We start from the raw sequence: 23076 nt of genomic DNA on the forward strand, positions 1-23076 counted from the left end.
CAACCCATTTTCGCTACACATATTTGCGGTCTTAAAATACTTCTAGATTTCCAATTTCAGGCAAATTGAATAAAAAATACGGTTTTTATAAGCCCAAGACCCCATATCGGGAGGTCGGTTTATATGGGGACTATATCAAAACTTAGACCGATATAGGCCATCTTCGAACTTGACCTGCCTGCAAACAAAAGACGAATCTGTGCCAAATTTCAGGACGATAGCGCCATTATTGAAGGCTGTAGCGTGATTACAACAGACAGACAGACGGACATGCTTAACAGGTTGGCTGGTAAAGGGTGATACGGTCAAAATTTGGTCAAGGAAAAACGCGTGTAAATCGGTGAAACCGTTTATTTAAAAAATCAAATTAAATTTCTTTTTCAAGTGCAATTAGTATTAAATTCAGGAAAAATATCCAGTTAGGCTTTCGCTTTTCCAAATCCGAATTGCCGGGCCTTACGCTTGACACCTGCCATCAGATTGTGTACAGCCACCTTGTCCACCTTCTTCGCCGCAGAAAGCCAGCTTGCCTTGAACTGCTGCTCGTCCTTAGCAGTTTTTTTGGTCTTCTTTAGGTTCTGCTTGACAATAGCCCAGTATTTCTCAATTGGGCGGAGCTCTGGCGTGTTGGGAGGGTTCTTGTCCTTGGGAACCACCTGCACGTTGTTGGCGGCCTTTTTACCGTAATGGCAAGATGCCAAATCCGGCCAAAACAGTACGGAACAACTGTGTTTCTTCAGGAAAGGCAGCAGACGTTTATTCAAACACTCTTTCACGTAAATTTCTTGGTTGACAGTCCCGGAAGCTATGAAAATGCTGCTTTTCAAGCCACAGGTACAGATGGCTTGTCAAACCAGATATTTCTTTGCGAACTTTGACAGTTTTATGTGCTTGAAAATATCTGCTACCTTTCCCCTTCCTTTTGCCGTATAAAACTCCTGTCCCGGAAGCTGCTTGTAGTCGGCTTTGACGTAGGTTTCGTCGTCCATTACCACGCAGTCAAACGTCGTCAGCATCGTCGTGTACAGCCTCCGGGATCGCGCTTTGGCCGTCGTATTTTGTTTATCATCGCGATTTAGAGTCACTACCTTCTTGTAAGTCGATAGTCCGGCTCGTTTTTTGGCTCGATGCACGGTTGTAGACGATACACCCAGCTTATTTGCGGCATCTCGGAGAGAGAGGTTAGGGTTTCGCTTGAAACTACCGGCAACTCTCTTTGTCGTCTCAGCGGCTTCCGGTTTTCGATTTCCCCCCGATCCAGACTTCCTGGCTGTCGACAACCGTTCCCCAAACACTTTAATTACATTTGTAACGGTTGATTTGGCAACTTTTAGCGATTTTGCCAGCTTTGCGTGCGAGTAGCTCGGATTTTTGCGATGCGCGAGCAAAATTTTGATACGCTGCTCTTCTTGCTTGGACGGCATTTTGACAACTGAAGAGTAAATTCCAAAATCAAAATAGGAGCAACATTCTACACACACACACCTTCAAAATGAGCGGTGTTCAGGTTTTTTATATACAAAATTGAAAGAAATACGTCAAGTTTATATTGACCAAATTTTGACCATATCACCCTTTAAGTCCCCGGTCTGACACATAGATGGCGTCGCTAGTATTAAATGCATATTATTTTTATATAGTACCAACCTTCAAATGATTCGTGTCAAAATTTGACGTCTGTAAGTCAATTAGGAATTTCGTGTTTGATAAAATACTGTTTTCTGAAGGGAAAAATACGGTGGAAGCAAACACTTGCCTTGATAATGAGTTTCCGGACTCTGCCCCAGGGAAATCAAGAGTAATTGATTGGTATGCAAAATTCAATCGTGGTGAAATGAGCACGGAGGACGGTGAACGCAGTGGATGCCCGAAAGAGGTGGTTATCGACGAAAACATCAAAAAAATTCACAAACTGATTTTGAATGACCGTAAAATGAAGTTGATCGAGATAGCAGAGGCCTTAAAGATATCAAAGGAACGTGTTGGTATCATATCATTCATCAATATTTGGATATGCGGAAGCTCTGTGCAAAATCGGTGCCGCGCGAGCTCACATTTGACCAAAAACAACAACGTGTTGATGATTCTGAGCGGTGTTTGCAGCTGTTAACTCGTAATACACCCGAGTTTTTCCATCGATATCTGACAATGGATGGCTCCATCACTACACTCCTGAGTCCAATCTACAGTCGGCTGAGTGGACAGCGACCGGTGAACCGTCTCCGAAGCGTGGAAAGACTCAAAAGTCCGCTGGCAAAGTAATGGCCTCTGTTTTTTGGGATGCGCATGGAATAATTTTTATCGATTATCTTGAGAAGGGAAAAACCATCAACAGTGAATATTATATGGCGTTATTGGAGCGTTTGAAGGTCGAAATCGCGGCAAAACGGCCCCATATGAAGAAGAAAAAAGTGTTGTTCCACCAAGACAACGCACCGTGCCACAAGTCATTGAGAACGATGGCAAAAATTCATGAATTGGGCTTCGAATTGCTTCCCCACCCACCGTATTCTCCAGATCTGGCCCCTAGCGACTTTTTCTTGTTCTCAGACCTCAAAAGGGTGCTCGCAGGGAAAAAATTTGGCTGCAATGAAGAGGTGATCTCCGAAACTGAGGCCTATTTTGAGACAAAACCGAAGGAGTACTACCAAAATGGTATCAAAAAATTGGAAGTTCGTTATAAACGTTGTATGGATCTTGAAAGGAACTATGTTGAATAATAAAAACGAATTTTGACAAAAAAATGTGTTTTTCTTTGTTAGACCGGGACTTATCAGCCAACCTGTTATATCGTCTTAGAATTTCTCTCTGATCAAGAATATATATACTCTATATAGTCGGAAATCGATATTTCGATGTGTTACAAACGGAATGACAAACTTTTTATACCTACGTCACCATTCTATGGTGGTGGGTATAAAAATGACATCGCTAGACCATACACATCGTTTATGGCATGGGAAAAACTGCTCTAAAAAATAATTTTATTTATTTATTTATTACAATTTTAAAAACTATAATAAACATTAAAGCACTAGCTACAAAGGCTATCGGCTTAAATGAGTCTATTTTAGTTCGTGGAATTATTATGTTTTGAGAAATTTTTCTTGATTTTAATAATGTTTTGCGTACGTTAGTTCAGCGTACTAAAAAAGGGGCAAGAATTATATACAAATGAAGCAAAGAGATTTTCTAAATTCGTGTCTCCCACAAAATAGTTCATAGTTTCTTAAAATTTGGAAAATTTTATCAATAATGCGTCCATCTTGAACTATGTACGGCATTAAAAACCTTTTTGCATTTTTGAACAACAAATTCTTACTTCACACTATGAAATTTTCTATTACAAGTGAAAATGAAATAATTATAATTATTATAATTTACTTATTATTGTGAAATCGGCGTGACATCTGCGTTTGTAATACAGGTTAGTTGAAATTTTTTAAAATTAATCAAATTTTTACTAAGATTAACCAAACTGTTCCTTCTTGATGGGGTCACTTTTTTTGAGTGAGGAAGAGCTTGGCTTGGAAGTTTTGATGCATCCACCCTAAAAAAGTGAATCCAATCAGGTAGCACATGTTGGTAAATTTTCGAAAATTTCAACTAAATTGTGATCACTTCGATACCGATAACTAAGTAATTTTTCAAAAGATTAAAAAAAATATATATTAGACACAATTAATGAAAAAAAATGTAATTTTAATAAAAAAATGAAGATAAAAATGGAAAAATCTCTTAAACGTCTTACGATGTTCACGATGGCCATTTATAGGAAAATTTAAAAATTATTTAAAATACAAATCTTACAAGATATTTGTAGGCCTTACGTTGATTTGTAAAATGACCAAAATAGAAAAAAATCCATCGGATTGATATGTGGCGAATTTCACGCAGAAAAAATAATAACAAAATATTTTCAATTAATTGAATTTGGAAACGTAGTCAATTACAAAATTAAGTGATACAATTAATTATTTGAATAAAATTAAAGAATTTTAATTTAAAATATCCGTAACGTAACGGAATGTAGACTGGATTAACCGAATACGACAATTTTGGGGTTTTAAGAATTGCCAAATTAAGAAATTTTTCTCAACGGGAAGATCAGACTGTGCAAAATTTGAGGAAGCCTATTTTACCACCAGACCTTCTTGAATTTAGAGATATTTTAGGTGCATAAAAAATGGGATAAATTTGGCATATATCGGTCCATGTCTTCATATAGCCCTCATATAAACCAATCTCCCGATTTGACTTCTTGAGAGTATGGAAGCCGCAATTATCATCAGATTAAAACAAGTAAGTAAAGTAGAAAGTCGGGCGGGGCCATCTATATCATACCCTAAATCACCCTTACTGAATTAATAATCATAAGCATTTGTGGGGTAACATTGATATAGGTCTGGGAGATAAACCGCAGTTGCATATTTAAGAAAAATAAGGGGCACATGTTTATGGGGGCTTTGTCTCAATCTGACTATAGCTCATAGTCAGTGTTGCCAGGGAAAATATTCGGTTTACCCTACAAGGACAAAAAAAGTTTCCTACTTTCCCATACATTCCCAAACAATTTTCCCTACAATATTTTTCGTTTCTATAAACAAATTTTTTTGAGAAATTTTTCTATAGAAATAAAATTTAGATAATAAATTCTATAGAAATAAAATTTTTAGAAAAAATTCCATAGAAATAAAATTTTGAGAAAATTTTTATAGAAATAATATTTTGAAAAAAATTTCTATAGAAATACAATTTTGACAAAATTTTCTATAAAAATAAAATGTTGACAAAATTTTCTAAAGGAATAAAGTTTTGACAAAAATTTCTATAGAAATATTTGTTTGGTAGATTTGTAATAATCTTCAAATTTTGTTAGATTTTTTTTTGGCACGAGTGGTAACTGTTGTTACCACACATTGTTAAAGATCATGTCTTGCCGGCTCCTCTAGAGCCACCAAAATGTAAAAATTTTTACAAATTGTGTTGTTTGAAAATGTCCCTACATTGTGGCCCTACGTCCTACAAGACGCTAAATATTAGAAAAAACTTACATATAGGGAATTTCCCCTACTTCTAGCCACACTGGCTGTAGTTGATATTGCACCTACGGAGTTAGTATGCCACTAATATTGAGCCTATTATTAAAAAAAGAGAAAATCGCTCAATTAGTGTGGGTAATAAATCCAAATTTGTAAAAGAGAACCAGCTCTCCAAAAATAATATCTTTACCATAAAGATACCCAAAAAGTGCGAACTCACCCCTGTTGTTTTTTAAGTCATCAAACTATACCACGCTCCACGACATGGATCTATTAATGATGTTATTTTGTAATATAAATTATGTACTATACAACTTTAGAAAACAAAGGTATATTTTATTGGCAATTTTTTTTCTGAAATGTAATTTGGCACTACTTTTCGCTACTATTAACGGTGCCCACTGTAGAGCCGAACCCGGACCTCAAGATATGATTTTGATTACCGGTATTAATAGAAAGAATCACTTTTTGCCTACACAGGTAAGTTATTATTTTTAAATCCCAGGTAATACCGCAAGTAGTAACTTTTTGATTACCGGTATTACTGAAAGAATCACTAGTGCTTACCCAGTTTTTGCTGGGTAGGGGCAATTTTTTCAAAATCGGGCAATACACATATGGGAGCTATATCTACATCTGAACCGATTTCGATGAAATTTTGCACATATAGTTAGTACCGTAGAGGACTGGATCTAGCCAACTTTGAGTAAGATCGGTTAATAAATAAGGGTTCTATGGCCAAATTTGGGAAAATCGGGCTATACATATATATGGCAGCTATATCTCAATCTGAACCGATTTCGATGGAATTTTGCACATATAGTTAGAAGATTACGTTTGGCCAACTTTGAGTAAGATTGGTTGATAAATAAGGGTTTAATAGCCAAATTAAGAAAAATCGGGCGGTACATATATATGGGAGCTATAGCTAAATCTGAACCGATCTCCATGATTTTTTGCACATATAGTTAGTGCTATAGAAGATTACATTTAGCCAACTTTGAGTAAGATCGGTTCATAAATAAGGGTTTTGTGGCCAAATTTGGGAAAATCGGGCGATGCATATATATGAGAGCTATATCTAAATCTTAACCGATTTGGATGAAATTGTGCACACTTGAAGGGTGATGAAAACTATTATTTTTTGCCAAATTTGGTGACGATCCGTTTGTAAAAAATCGCAACTTAACCCCATTTGTCGAAATCGGGCGATACATATATATAGGAGCTATATCTAAATTTGATCCGATTTCTTCCAAATTCAATAGCGTTTGTCATTGTGCCCAAAAAAACTCCCTGTACCAAATTTCATCAAACTCGGTTAATAACTTCGACCGGAATCCTGTGAACACCAAATACATGGACAGACGGACGGACGGACACCAAGCGCTAGATCGACTCAGGAGGTGATTCTGAGTCGATCGGTATATACTTTATGGGGTCTCAAATCAATATTTCTGGCAGGCACATTTTTTGGAAGATCAAACTTATTATACCCTGACCACTATGTGGTTTAGGGTATAAAAAAAGTATCAAAAATGAAAAATTGATTTTTGTTTTTACCATACACTAACTTTTGATCCAAACTGTAAATATGCATAAGTGTTTACAAATTGGTATTAGTTTATGTATGTGCGTATCTATGATAGTATTTTGAAGCTCAAATGTACATTCACTGAAAGTCCTTTGATTACTAGTGTTGGGGTTTCTGTGTGTGTGTGTGTGAATGTGTTAGGTTGCACATTTACTAACGACTACAAATTATAAAGCTTTTGTCGTTTTTAGTTATGCAGTTTGCTTATAATTTACAAAATTATTGTCAATATTATTGTTGTCGTTATTCAAGTGAAATGCCATGTACATACCACAATGCTCTTTAAGTTTCTTTTAGCCTGGCTGCATTATAAGGTGCATTTGAATTGTATCCTTTTGCCATTGGCATAAATGACATAACCTTAGGTAAGATTTAATTTCAACGAATTAAAGGGAATTAATGCGACATTTTAAATGTGTACGAAATTTAAAAAAGGCAAACATTTTCAGGAGTTTGAAATAATTATGTTACTTTCGAGCACTGTGTTTTTACACTAGTCTTACATAAAATTTTCTATATAAATTATTATAACTTAACAGATTCCAAATTACCATGAAATTGGCTTAAAATGTCGTTTCTATATTATCACAAGGTATAAAAACATGGGTTAATTATAGTGACATCTCATATTTCAGGTTAACTTAGACTATTAAGACTATTGTGATACAATAGGTGGTTAACCTAACAGTGAGTGCTGCCCGTTTCTATCTAAACAATCAGATATGTCCCTAGTATTACTGGAGGCTTTTATATACAAGACGGGTATACTTCCCATTGTACCTCAGTGGAATAAAATGTGGTGTTCCTCATTTTGTGGATTTCATCAAAAACTTTCATAAATCGAAAGTTTCCACCTTCGATTTACCATCAAAACTCAAGCGCAGCCGATGGTAATGGTGTGGGGCGCCGTAACGACCGATGGGCTATCCGCGCTTACATTCATCGACCGTGGTGTCAAAATAAATGACGAATTTTATCGGGAAAATATCCTACTTGAAAGAGAGCTTGAAATTGGTATTGATTCCCAGCCAAAGGAACGGAGAATTTAAATAAGGGCATAAAATCTCTTTTAAATTTGAGGTTAGCGTTCTTGATATAGGGAAATAAATTAGAATTAATTCGTTTTTCGGCCTTTTTCTTCATGTGCTATCAAAGTTATTTCAAACTTAAGCTTTCGTATTCAGACTCGACTTCAAGTAGAAATTATGCTATGTTTTAAGTAAAAATGTCTTTAAAAGAAGGTCAATAAATTTAAAGACAATTTAAAAAATTTTGAAGAATTTTTCAGAATTATTTAAGTCATATTGATTTTAGTCAAACATAATTTTCTTTCATGCTAACATACCCATTTTTAAGTCAAAACAGTTAAAATTATAATAAGGATAAATTGACTTCATTCAAAAATTAATCGATTTGTGGACAAGGATAAAACTTTATATCAGAGAAAATCGTACAACATTTGAAAAATTTGCATACGTATTTTCTTTTCAGTGCGAAGACAAACGTTTCGGCCACAGACCATGGACATTCCAACAGGACTTAGCACGATCGCACAGTGCCTCGATAGCGGCAAAAAATATGTGCTCCAATTTTTATTCTAATTTCTGGTTTTAATAGTCTATGATATCGAGCTTCGAATACAAAAATGTAATTTTACTATAATTGACTAGAATTATTATTAAAAAATATTAGAATTTTAAGTTTTTTTTTTAGTCGAGAATGGGGTTAAATTACGTGAAAGAACAAATCGTCCGATTTTAGGCAAGTTAAATATTTTGTGTAGGTATTAGTGGTGGTTTTGGAACTAAAACTAAAAATTAAATTTGAGCAAATTTACATTTTGAAATTTTTTTAAATTTTACTTTTTAATGGAAAATTAATATCAAATATAAAATAAACTCAAAAAAGGAAATGAAATTCAGGGATTTAATTTTTTGTTACAAGTCCTCAAAAACTATCTTGGCAAAAAAAAAAAATATATATATATATAATGTTCACCTCTTTTACAAAATAAAGTTACCTTTTCAAAAGTAGCAAAATTTTTGTTTTTGAGTTGTAAGCTAGCACCAAATACAACACAAATTCCTTTCCAAAACTCTAAAAAAATGAAACGTTGATGAACTTTTCCCAAAACAGAGGGGACCAATTGTAGAGGCCTGTCAGTAGGGTTCCGATCAACCTAGGGTCTAAAACTTTGGCTTACTACTTGGTCAATATCTCGGCTTTAACCATACAAAATATTAAAGTGTGATCTAAAAGCGTTTCCAAATTTGATCTTTGTGTTATCTCACCCTTTTATGCAATCAGATATTTTTGATCCCTTTTTTTCTATAGAGAAAAAATGTTGACACATTGTTTTATAGAGATAAAACTTTGACAAAGTTTTCTGTAAATATAAAATTTTAATGTAGAGATAAAATTTTGGCAAAATTTTCTATAGAGATAATATTTTGACAAAATTTTATTTAGAGATAAAATTTTTGAAAATTTTCTATAGAGCTACATTTTTGACATAATTTTCTATAGAGATAAAACAAAATTTTCTATATTGATAAAATTTTGACAAAAAATTGTATAGAGATGACATTTTTACAAAAATTGTTTCTAAAGAAATAAATTTTTTACAAAATTTGTCTATAGAGATAAAATTTTGTCAAAATTTTCTATATGGATAAAATTTTGACAAAATTTTCTACGGAGATAAAATTTTTGACAAAGTTTTCTATAGATATGAAATTTTGACTAAATTTTCTATAGAGATGAAATTTTGACTAAATTTTCTATAGAGATAAAATTATGACTAAATTTTCTATAGAGATAAAATTTTTACAAAATTTTCTATAGAGATAAAATTTTGACAAAATTTTCTATAGAGATGAAATTTTGACAAAATTTTCAATAGAGATAAAATTTTGACAAAATTTTCTATAGAGATAAAATTTTGACAAAATTTTGTACAGAGTTAAAAATTTGACAAAATTTTCTATAGAAACATATTTTGACAAAGTAGATAGATAGAGATACAATTTTGACAACATGTTCTATAGATATACAATTTTGACAATATGTTCTATAGAGATAACATTTTTAAAAAATTGTCCATAGAGATAAAATTGTGACAAAATTTTTTATAGAGATAAATTATAAATTCTCTATAGAGATAGAATTTTGACAAAAGTTTCTATAGAGATAAAATTTTGACAAAATTTTCTATAGAGATAAAATTTTTACAAAATATTTCTCTATAGAAATAAATTTTTTACAAAATTTATCTATAGAAATAATGTTTTTACAAAATGTATCTATAGAAATAAATTGTTTACAAAATTTTCTATAGAGATAAAATTTTGACAAAATTTTCTTTAGAGATAAAATTTTGACCAAATTTTCTATAGAGATAAAATTTTGACATTTTTTTTTATAGAGATACAATTTTTACGAAATTTTCTATAGCGATAAAATTTTGAAAAAAATTTTTTTAGAGGTAAAATTGTGTCAAAATTTTCTATAGAAATAAAATTTGGACAAAATTTTCCATAGAGATAAAATTTGGACAAAATTTTCCATAGAGATAAAATTTGTACAAAATTTTCTATGGAGATAAAATTTTGACAAAATTTTCTATAGAGATAAAATGTTGACAAAATTTTCTATCGAGATAAAATTTTGACAAAATTTTCTATAGAGATAAAATTTTTACAAAATATTTTTATATAGAAATAAATTATTTACAAAATTTATCTATAGAAATAAATTTTTTACCAAATTTATCTATAGAAATAAATTTTTTACAAAATTTATCTTTAGCGATAGAATTTTGACAAAATTTTCTATAAAGATAAAATTTTGACAAAGTTTTCTATAGAGATAAAATTGTGACAAAATTTTCTGTAGAGATAAATTTTTCACAAAATTTTCTATAGAGATAAAATTTTGACAAAAATTTCTATAAAAATACAAATTTGACAAAATTTTCTATAGAGATAAAATTTTGACAAAATTTTCTATAGAGATAAAATTTTGACAACATTTTCTATGAAGATAAATTTTTTACAAAATTTATCTATAGAAATAAATTGTTTACAAAATTTTCTATAGAGATAAAATGTTGACAAAATTTTTTATAGAGATACAATTTTGAAAAAATTTCCTATGGAGATAAAATTTTGACAAAATTTTGACAAAATGTTCCATAGAGATAAAATTTTTACAAAATTTTCTAGAGAGATAAATTTCATATAGAAATAAAATTTTAAAAATTTGTTCAGCAGTGATCTCAGTGATTTTGGTAACATTTCTGAGTATTTTAAAACATCTCTAAGTCTGTTCTGTTCATGTATTGTGAAAAGTCGTTCGGACACGACTATAAAAAGAGGTCCCTTGTCCCTTGTGGTACCACAAAGAACTAAATAGTGAGTCTTAAATAATGGTCCTAACCAAGAGTGCCTTAAAAAGGAAGTTCTAAACTGATGTTAAAATTTTATATTACTTCCGAATTTTTTTGTTTATTTTTTATTAAACAAATTAAAGCAAGTATATACGAATGTAATATCGACCAAGCCTAATTTTATGTACCCTCCAGCATGGATTGCATTAAAACGAATTTATCTAACTTAATTGCCTTAAATTAATTAGTACCTTGCCGGGGAATTAAAAATATTTGTAGGAGCCATCTAATTTTTTATATACTAACACAAAAATATTAACCTATTAGCTAAATAGCATCCCAATATATTTGATTGTATTTGTTTCCGCTTCATCTGTCCATTATCGGATAGGGTTTGTTTACTCTAGGCCATGATCCAAAAGAAGACATTAGGATATGATATTCACTTTAATGATTGCTTAGCAGCAGGAACATTGGCCTTCTGTTGTTTAGAGCAGTAAAATTTATGGATCATTTATTTTCATTAGACCTGAGCGGAATACTATTCTGGTCATCAGTATGTGATGCCCAGGAACACATTGCTCTAAGAGAACAGCAAACAAAACAATCAACTATAGAAAAGATATCCAAGTTCATTCGACCATTCCTTGCCAAGAGGCAGGTTATTCTACACACATCCATTCAAGTGAATTCCAATGACATGGCTAAATGTCTCAAAGTTTTTTTTGGTATTTCTCTAAAAGCGTTTACATTACTTTTTGCTGGCAAATAGTAGTTCCTTTTGTTAATTTCTTATTTACTGATTAAAGTTGTTTTTTTTTTGTTTGCTATTCGATTCTATTCCGGTATGATGCGAGTCTTCTCATAGCACTGGGATTTGCTAGTGTCTCTTGTCACAGTCCCTGGGTTGATTGGTTGGCTTGCTTGATATTTTCTTTATTTTTTGCTGTGATTCGATGACGATGGCTATTAACACAAAAGGCTGATTGAGTTGACCGGAAACCGGATATCGGATATTTTTGTATGGGTAGTTCATTGCTTTTATTTTTCTCTCTCGCTCTCGCTCTCACTCTCTCTCTTCCCATTTCTTTTTCAAGGAAATGAACGGGGGAATCCAATAAAATTGTAATAATCTTTTCAATACATGGGACATTCAGACATTCGAGTAGAAACATTGTAATGGTATTGAATCCATGAAAGTGGATTTTTTTGTCTTTGTATTCCTTTTTGTTTTTGCTCAAAATTTTTTTTTTTGTACGAAATTGATTTCTTAGTTACTTTGTAAGAATGAAAGAAGCAGCAAAAGGGAAAATGAAGTAAATTGATTATCAGGGGATTTATTGAAATGCGAAGAAATATTTTTAGAATTTTTTGCTTTTTAAGAAAATGAGAAAAAATGCTTATGCTCTATTTGATTTTTCTTAACGAGGTTGACTATTGCAGTAAATGGGATGGGTAGTTTGTGCTTACTTATTTCCTAAAGAGGTAAAAGGGAAAATGTAAAGTTTTTCTTGGAAAAAACGATGATAAATAAACAAAAAGCAAAATTGTGGTAACTTTAGCCATGTTTGGGATTTAGGTATCTAATTCATCACTTAGAAAAGGTAAACGAGAACAAAGGTCAGCTGTAACCAATATATGTTTTTCTGAACTTACAAAAACTGTTAACTGATACGTACTACAACAAAGTAAACCTCTAACATATATCTTCATACCCTCCGCCATAGGAGGGGTCATACTAACATTGTTATTCCGTTTGTAAGACATGGAAATTTGGCTTTAGACCAGCGGTTGTCACAATTGGTAGAATTCTACCACAAATGGTAGATTTTGTTACTGTATGGTAGATTGGTAGAATTCTTGAAAATATTCCTCTGCAACTAAGAGGTACTTCACATTTTTTTTATAGAAATAAAATTTTGGCGAAAATTTCTATAGCAATAAAATTTTGACAAAATTTTCTATAGCAATAAAATTGTGATAGAATTTTCTAAAGAAATAAAATTTTGACAAAATTTTCTATAGAAATAGAATTTTAATAAAATTTTCTACAGAAATAAAATGTTGACAAAATTTTCTATAGAAATACAATTTTGACAAAATTTTCTATAGAAATAGCATTTTGATAAAATTTTCTACAGAAATAAAATATTGACAAAATTTTCTATAGAAATAAAATTTTTACAAAATTTTCTATAGAAATAAAATTTTGACAAAATTTTCTACAGAAATAACATTTTGACAAAATTTTCTATAGAAATAAAATTTGGCAAAATTTTCTATTGAAACAATATTTTAAAAAAATTTCCAATGTAAATACAATTTTGACAAAATTTTGTATAGAAATTAAATTTTGACAAAGTTTTCAATAGAAATAAAATTTTAACAAAATTTTCTATAGAAATACAATTTAACAAAATTATGTAATAATAAATATTTCTTTATAAAAATTCTTTATAAATAAATAAAATTTTGACAAAATTTTCTATTGAAATAACATTTTGAAAAAATAAAAATTCTACAAAATTTTCTATAGAAATAAAATTTTGTCAAAATTATGTATAGAAATAATTTTTTGTTTGTTTTGTTGTTTTTTCTAAATTTTTGATAAAATTTTCTATAGACATAAATTTTTGATAAAATTTTCTATAGAAATAAAATTTTGAAAAAAATTTTTATAGAAATACCCTTTTGACAATATTTACTATAGAAGTAAAATTTTGACAACATTTTCTATAGAAATAATATTTTGACAACATTTACTATAGAAATAAAATTTTAACAACATTGTCTATAGAAATAAAATTTTGACAAAATTTTCTATAAAAATACAATTTTGACAAAATTTTCTATAGAAATAAATTTTGACAAAATTATCTAATAATAAATACTTCTTCATAAATTTCTAATAAAGATAAAATAATATAATAAAGATTAAATTTTCAATAGAGATAAAATTTTAACAACAGTTTCTATAGAAATACAATTTTGACAAAATTTTCTATAGAAATACAATTTTGACAAAATATTCTATAGAAATAAATTTTTTATAAAATTTTCTATAGAAATACAGTTTTGACAAAATTTTCTGTAGAAATAAAATTTTGACAAAATTTTCTATAGAAATAAAATTTTGACAAAATTTTCTATAGAAATAAAATTTTGACAAAATTTTCTATAAAAATACAATTTTGACAAAATATTCTAGAAAAATAAAATTTTAAAAAAAATTTCTATTGAAATACAATTTTAACAAAATTTTCTATAAAAATGCAAATGTGACAAATTTTCTATAGAAATAAATTTTTGATAAAATTTTTTATAGAAATACAATTTTGACAAAATTTTCTATAGAATAAAATTTTAAAAAAATTTTCTATAAAAATAAAATTTTGACAAAATTTTCTATAGAAATACGATTTTGACAAAATTTTCTATAAAAATAAACTTTTAACAACATTTTCTATAGAAATACAATTTTGACAAAATTTTTTATAGAAATACAATTTTGACAAAATTTTCTATAGAAATAAATTTTTGATAAAATTTTCTATACAAATACAATTTTGACAAAATTTTCTATAGAAATAAAATTTTGACAAAATTTTCTATAAAATAAAATTTTGACAAAATTTTCTATAGAAATAAAATGTTGACAAAATTTTCTATAAAAATAAAATTTTGACAAAATATTCTAGAAAAATAAGATCTTAACAAAATTTTCTATTGAAATAAAATTTTAACAAAATTTTCTATAGAAATACAATTTTGACAAAATTTTCTATAGAAATAAAATTTTGACAACATTTTCTATAGAAATAATATATGAAAAAATTTTCGATAGAAATAACATTTTAACAAAATTTTCTATAGAAATACAAATTTGACAAAATTTTCTATAAAAACACAATTTTGACAAAATTTTCTATAGAAATACAATTTTGACAAAACTTTCTATAGAAATAAAATTTTGACAACATTTTCTATAGAAATAAAATGTTGACAAAATTTTCTATAAAAATAAAATTTTGACAAAATATTCTAGAGAAATTAAATTTTAACAAAATTTTCTATTGAAATAAAATTTTAACAAAATTTTCTATAGAAATAAAAATTTGACAAAATTTTCTATAAAAATACAATTTTGACAAAATTTTCTATAGAAATAAATTTTGACAAAATTATCTAATAATAAATATTTCTTCATAAATTTCTAATAATAAATAAAATTTTGACAACATTTTCTATTGAAATAACAGTTTGAAAAAATAAAATTTCTACAAAATTTTCTATAGAAATAAATTTTTTCTATAGAAACCCCATTTTTACAAAATTTTATATAGAAATAAATTTTGCAAAATAAGATTTTTTCGTATGGTACTGTTTTGGTAAAATGTTTTTATATTTTGGTAGATTAGATTTCGCTCGAGTGGTAACCGTGCGTAGACCCCATAAATTATATATATTCTGGGTGGTGGTGAAATTATGAGTGTATCTAGCTATGCCCGCCCGCCCGTCATCCGATACGGTTGAAAATTTGGTATGCAATGTTAGTATATGCCCTCTAACAAGCATGTAAAAAATAGGTCGATATAGGTCTAAAATTATATATAACCCCCATATAAACCAATCCCCAGATTTGACCTGCGGAACACGTCGAAGGAGTAAATTTCATACGATCCGCTTGAAATTTGGTATGTGATATCTCTCTAACAACCATGCAAAAATTGGCCAATATCGGTGCATAATTATATATAGATATATAAACCGATTCCCAGATTTCATCTCCGGAACAAATTTGATGCGATCTGTTTGAAATTGGACCCACTCATTACAATGCGAAATATTCGGCGAAGCCGAAGTTTTGGCCGTATTTACTTGTTTTAACTTTTTTTAAATTATATTGTTTAAAAGCAAAAAAAAAAAAAAACGGAAATGACATAAAATTTTATAATTAGTTTAGTTTTATTCGAATTGTGACATTCGAACAGCCGAAAAGCCATCCAACACAGATTGAGATCCGGATATTTTAGTGACCATTGCGTGGTGTAATTAAAGCCATTCTTGGCAGATGCTTGCTGAGTACGATACTTCTGAGCCTTGTTGGAACGTCCATGGTCTGCGGCCGAAATGTTTTTCTCCAAAGTGCCCCAAGTGTAAAATTTTTCTGCAGCGGTTTGTCCTCTCTCAGTAGCGCTGATGACATTTGTGAGTATATCAAACTTCTCTAGATCGAACTTAGCTATAAGAAGGAGGTGCCTTGCCAGTGAGCGTAATATAAAATCGGTCAGTACTCATTAATAAAGGCCGGTACTCTGTTCGGTTTTCGCGTTGAAACTCCATACAAAACCAAACAAGTATATACGGCCGAAAGTTCGGCCAAGCCGAATCTCATGTACCCTCCACCATGGATTGCGTAGAAACTTCTACGAAAGAATGTCATCCACAATCGAATTACTTGGGTTGTGGTATGTTAAAACTTCTTAACATCGTTTTCTAAATTGTGAGTTAGTCCATACGTGGTATATATTAGACAAAAAAGTTATGTATAGGTAAGTCTACAAATAATTACGAATCGACATGGACTTTTGCACGGTACGTAGAGAGCCAGAATTGAAATATGGGGGTCGCGTATATGGGGGCTATATACAATTATGAACTTGATATGGACCAATTTTTGTGTGATTGGGGATCTATTTATCTGAGGGCTATATATATATAACTATAAACCGATATGGACCTAGTTAGGCATGGTTGTTAACGGTCATATACTAGCACAATGTACCAAATTTCAACTTACTCGGATGAAATTTACTCCTTCAAGAGGCTTCAAAGCCAAATCTCGGGATCGGTTTATATGGGGGCTATATATGATTATGGACTGATATGGACCACTTTTAGCATGGTTGCTAAATATCATATACTACCACCACGTACCAAATTTCAACCAGATCGGATGAATTTTGCTTCTCCATAAGGCACGGGAGGTCAAATCTGGAGATTGGTTTATATGGGAGCTATATATAATTATGGACTGATATGAACCAATTCCTGCATGGTTGTTGGATACAATATACTAACATCACGTACCAAACTTCAACCGAATCGGATGAATTTTGCTCTTCCAAGGGGGAGGTCAAGGGGCTCCGGAGGTCCGTTTATATGGGGCCTATATATAATTATGGACCGATTTCGACCAATTTTTGTATGAGTGTTTGAGGCCATATATTAACACCACGTACCAAATTTGAAGTGAATCAGATGAATTTTGGTCTTCCAAGAGGCTCCGGACGTTGGTTGTTAGAGACCATATAGTAACACCATGTACCAAATTTCAGCCGGATCGGTTTATATGGCGGCTATATATAATTATGGGCCGATGTTGACCAATTTTTGCATGGTCATTACAGACCATATACTTACATCATGTACCAAATTTCAGCCGGATCGGATGAAATTTGCTTCTCTTAGAGAATTTGCAAGCCAAATTTGGGGGTCCGTTTATATGGGGGCTATACGTAAAAGTGGACCGATATGGCCCATTTGTAATACCAACCGACCTACATCAATAACAACTACTTGTGCCAAGTTTCAAGTCGATAGCTTGTTTCGTTCGGAAGTTAGCGTGATTTCAACAGACGGACGGACAGAATTTCACCACGACCCAGAATATATATACTTTATGGGGTCTTAGAGCAATATTATTATTTATTAAAACTATTTGTGTGAGTTTATAACGCAAACACGGATCATATTTTTGTTCCGAAAATATACTAAGGATCAAAGGAGTAGCAGATCAATTGCCCAAGGAAGAATAAAATGTTTATTTTGTAATAGCAAGCTGCAACCACCAACTTAATTCAATATCGCTCCCTGTTAAATAGCGCCCTAAATAAAAACCGGTTTCTATGTGAAAAATAATGGCTTCTATAAAATTATTTCGCAAGAATAGTACCGGCCTTAATAAAGAAGTTCACCACTTGGAGTAGCACAATGAAGTGAAAACTCTAACTGAGCTTAAAGTATCGGGATGCCACCATACCTAACCTAACGTTTACCCTCTCCAGTCTAACCTCTTAGCTCTTGCACTTCATGGAGCTTAAATGGTTTTTGTTCAAGCTCATTTTTCAATATGTGTTGCATCCGTTCTCGCGATATATTTTCTACAACTGCTGCGTCGATTTCGTCGCACTTTTCGGATCACTTCTGGTGTAGTTATCGTTGTTTCGTTGTTACTTGGATCCAAAGATTTTGACCTTCCTTTAAGGATTTTGGTATTGATTCCGAGCCAAAGATGCGGTTTCTTTAAGTCTTAGCCTATAGAGAGAAGTTCACCAATGTGGTATCACAATGGACTGAATAGTCTAAGTGAGCCTGATACATCGGGCTGCCACCTAACCTAACCTAACCTAGCCTATATTTGAAGCGTTTTTATCTTAAATCTAAAGATTCAATATTTCAGTTAATTTAATCTTTACTTTAAGGAAAATTTTCCATAGCTTAAAGAAATGCAACTTTAACGAAGGGACGCAAATTTTCAAAATATGTGTCCTAAATTTAATGAAAAACAAGTAAGGAAAGTCTAAAGTCGGGCGGGGCCGACTATATTATACCCTGCACCACTTTGTAGATCTAAATTTTCGATACCATATCACATCCGTCAAATGTGTTGGGTGCTATATATAAAGGATTGTCCCAAATACATGCATTTAAATATCACTCGATTTGGACAGAATTTGATAGACTTTTACAAAATCTATAGATTCAAAATTTAAGTTGGCTAATGCACTAGGTTGGAACACAATTTTAGTAAAAAAATATGGGAAACATTTAAATTTGAAGCAATTTTAAGGAAACTTCGCAAAAGTTTATTTATGATTTATCGCTCGATATATATGTATTAGAAGTTTAGGAAAATTAGAGTCATTTTTACAACTTTTCGACTAAGCAGTGGCGATTTTATTTACAAGGAAAATGTTGGTATTTTGACCATTTTTGTCGAAATCAGGAAAACATATATATGGGAGCTATATCTAAATCTGAACCGATTTCAACCAAATTAGGCACGCATAGCAACAATGCTAATTCTACTCGCTGTGCAAAATTTCAACTAAATCGGAGCAAATGATTGGCCTCTGTGGTCATATGAGTGCAAATTGGGCGAAAGCTATATATGGGAGATATATCCAAATCTGAACCGATTTCAACCAAATTTGGCACGCATAGTAACAATGCTAATTCTACTCCCTGTGCAAAATTTCAACTAAATCGGAGCAAATGATTGGCCTCTGTGGTCATATGAGTGCAAATTGGGCGAAAGCTATATATGGGAGATATATCCAAATCTGAACCGATTTCAACCAAATTTGGCACGCATAGTAACAATGCTAATTCTACTCCCTGTGCAAAATTTCAACTAAACCGGAGCAAAAAATTGGCCTCTGTGGTCATATGAGTGTAAATCGGGCGAAAGATATATATGGGAGCTATATCCAAATCTGAACCGATTTCAATCAAATTTGGCACACATGACTATATTACTAATTGTACTCCTAGTGCAAAATTTCAACCAAATTGTGCCAAAACTCTGGCTTCTGGGGCCATATAAGTCCATATCGGGCGAAAAATATATATGGAAGCTATATCAAAATCTGAACCGATTTCAATCAAATTTGGCATACATGACTATACTACCAATTGTACTCCTTGTGCAAAATTTCAAGCTAATCGGGATAAAACTCTGGCTTCTGGGTTCATATAAGTGCATATCGGGCGAAAGATATATATGGGAGCTATATCTAAATCTGAATCGATTTCAATCAAATTTGGCACGCATAGTTACAATGCTAAATCTACTCTATGTGCAAGATTTCAACCAAATTGGGCCAAAACTCTGGTTTTTAGGACCATATTACTCCATATCGGGCAAAAGATATAAAGGGTGATTTGTTAAGAGCTTGATAACTTTTTTTTTAAAAAAACCGCATAAAATTTGCAAAATCTCATCGGTTCTTTATTTGAAACGTTAGATTGGTCCATGACATTTACTTTTTGAAGATAATTTCATTTAAATGTTGACCGCGGCTGCGTCTTAGGTGGTCCATTCGGAAAGTCCAATTTTGGGCAACTTTTTCGAGCATTTCGGCCGGAATAGCCCGAATTTCTTCGGAAATGTTGTCTTCCAAAGCTGGAATAGTTGCTGGCTTATTTCTGTAGACTTTAGACTTGACGTAGCCCCACAAAAAATAGTCTAAAGGCGTCAAATCGCATGATCTTGGTGGCCAACTTACCGGTCCATTTCTTGAGATGAATTGTTCTCCGAAGTTTTCCCTCAAAATGGCCATAGAATCGCGAGCTGTGTGGCATGTAGCGCCATCTTGTTGAAACCACATGTCAACCAAGTTCAGTTCTTCCATTTTTGGCAACAAAAAGTTTGTTAGCATCGAACGATAGCAATCGCCATTCACCGTAACGTTGCGTCCAACAGCATCTTTGAAAAAATACGGTCCAATGATTCCACCAGCGTACAAACCACACCAAACAGTGCATTTTTCGGGATGCATGGGCAGTTCTTGAACGGCTTCTGGTTGCTCTTCACTCCAAATGCGGCAATTTTGCTTATTTACGTAGCCATTCAACCAGAAATGAGCCTCATCGCTGAACAAAATTTGTCGATAAAAAAGCGGATTTTCTGCCAACTTTTCTAGGGCCCATTCACTGAAAATTCGACGTTGTGGCAGATCGTTCGGCTATTCATGATGAAATGTCAAAGCATACTGAGCATCTTTCTCTTTGACACCATGTCTGAAATCCCACGTGATCTGTCAAATACTAATGCATGAAAATCCTAACCTCAAAAGAATCACCCTTTATATGGGAGCTATATCCAAATCTGAACCGATTTCAATCAAATTTGGCACACTTGACTATACTACTAACTGTACTCCTAGTGCAAAATTTCAACCAAATTCGGCCAAAAATCTGTCTTCTGGGGCCATATAAGTCCATATCGGGCGAAAGATATATATGGGAGCTATATCTAAATCTGAACCGATTTCAATCAAATTTTGCACACTTAACTATACGACTAAGTGTTATGTTTGTACAAAATTTTAAGCAAATCGGTATAAAACTCTGGCTGCTGGGTCCATATTAGTGCATATCGGGCGAAAGATATATATGGGAGCTATATCTAAATCTGAACCGATTTCTTCCAAAATCAATAGGGTTCTATTCTGACCTAAATTAGGAACATGTGTCAAATTTGAAGGCGATTGAACTTAAATTGCGACCTAGACTTTGATCACAAAAATGTGTTCACAGACAGACGGACGGACGGACAGACGGACATGGTTATATCGACTCAGGGACCCACCCTGAGCATTATTGCCAAAGACACCATGTGTCTATCTCGTCTCCTTCTGGGTGTTGCAAACATATGCACTAACTTATAATACCCTGTTCCACAGTGTGGCGCAGGGTATAAAAATTTTGAAGCAAAGGTTATAACCTTTATTTCAATTAAATATCATTATTTTAAAGAAATTTGTCCTTAATAGTGTGTAAATTGCGCATCCTAAAATTGAGGTTGCGTAATCTTTAATATCACGTAAATATTTTTTCAGTGCAGTATTACAATTACGAGAAAATGTTCGAGAATCATAATTTATATGGAAATGATGAATATGTCTTTGTTTGCTATTTTGTTATTTGAAATTTCAACCGATTTTATCGTCACCTGTTTTTACACTGAACAAAACAAAAAAAAAACATATCGGTTTCCAAAGATTTTGTCCCTACACTAATAATTTTGGTATTGATTCTGAGCCAAAGAAGCGCAGAATTGAAGTAATGACACATTTGAGATGCAATTCTCTTTTAAATTTTAGTTTTGCGTACCTGATTCTAGGAAAATAATTTTAATTTATTAATTTTTTCGGCTACCAAAGTACAATAAAAACGTATTAATTACAACTTAAATTTCCAAATTAAGACTAGATTTCAAGTAGAAATTATGCGAGGTTTCAAGTAAAAACGTCTTTAAAATAAACGTTTTCAAACGTTGTTTAGCTTTGTGGCCGAGATGCAAATAGTCAACAAAGACGAATTCATTAATTTCGAAGATTATTACCGAAGTATTAAAGCCAAGATGACTTCAGTAAAAAGAAATTTTCTTTCAATGTTTCCAATTTTAAGTCGAATCACTTAACTGTAAGTACAAAACGGTTTCATGGAAAAGTTTATCGACTTTTGGACGAAAAGGAAAAAAACCTTATATCAGAGAAATTCGTCTTCTATGCTAAGCAAAATTCGCATTCGTATTTAAGCACAAGACATCTTTGGCCTCATGACATTATATCGCTGACCTTATTAACTATTTTTATGAATGTAAAGATATGAAGTAATTTTGGAAGAAAATGTGTCAACACCTCGTATATCCCTGTTGTAAAATATATTTCTCGTATAAACCCAATATGCAGTCCATGTACTAAAGCAATGCGGATAAACTACATGCCTTTGATTCTATGAACTATTTTCTTTGCTTTGATCAAAAATCTTAGAAACATATCTATTGAAGACTGAATGATTTAGTCTTTCATCGTCCCTAGACACAAACTAGACATCAACCACCAAACAAATCGTTCAACAATGATTGTGTAGACATTATGACATTATCATGAATGAAGGATACAAATCATCTCTTTGATTTCCTACACATCTATGGATATATGTATAAACATACAAATATATATATATATGCATATATGTACATATCATAGCAAGATGAATACTACGATTATTCAGTTCTTTTTCATTGATTGGATTCCTTTGACAATAATTATTTGCTTCATATACTTTTACTTGATTTTTTTGGCAAATAAAAACAACAAAACATAAAAAAAATAAACTAAATTGTATTCGTATAATTTCCGTTTGCCCGACATCAATGAACCACGTCTCGTTTATTATATTCCCAGCAAGCACTTAGAAGCTAATTTCATTGTTTTTCCATACAATTTTTTTAAGAGGCACTTCATGTGAACAGCGTTGCT

Source organism: Haematobia irritans, chromosome 1, assembly GCF_050003625.1.
Source record: "Haematobia irritans isolate KBUSLIRL chromosome 1, ASM5000362v1, whole genome shotgun sequence".
Taxonomy (NCBI): Eukaryota; Metazoa; Arthropoda; class Insecta; order Diptera; family Muscidae; genus Haematobia; species Haematobia irritans.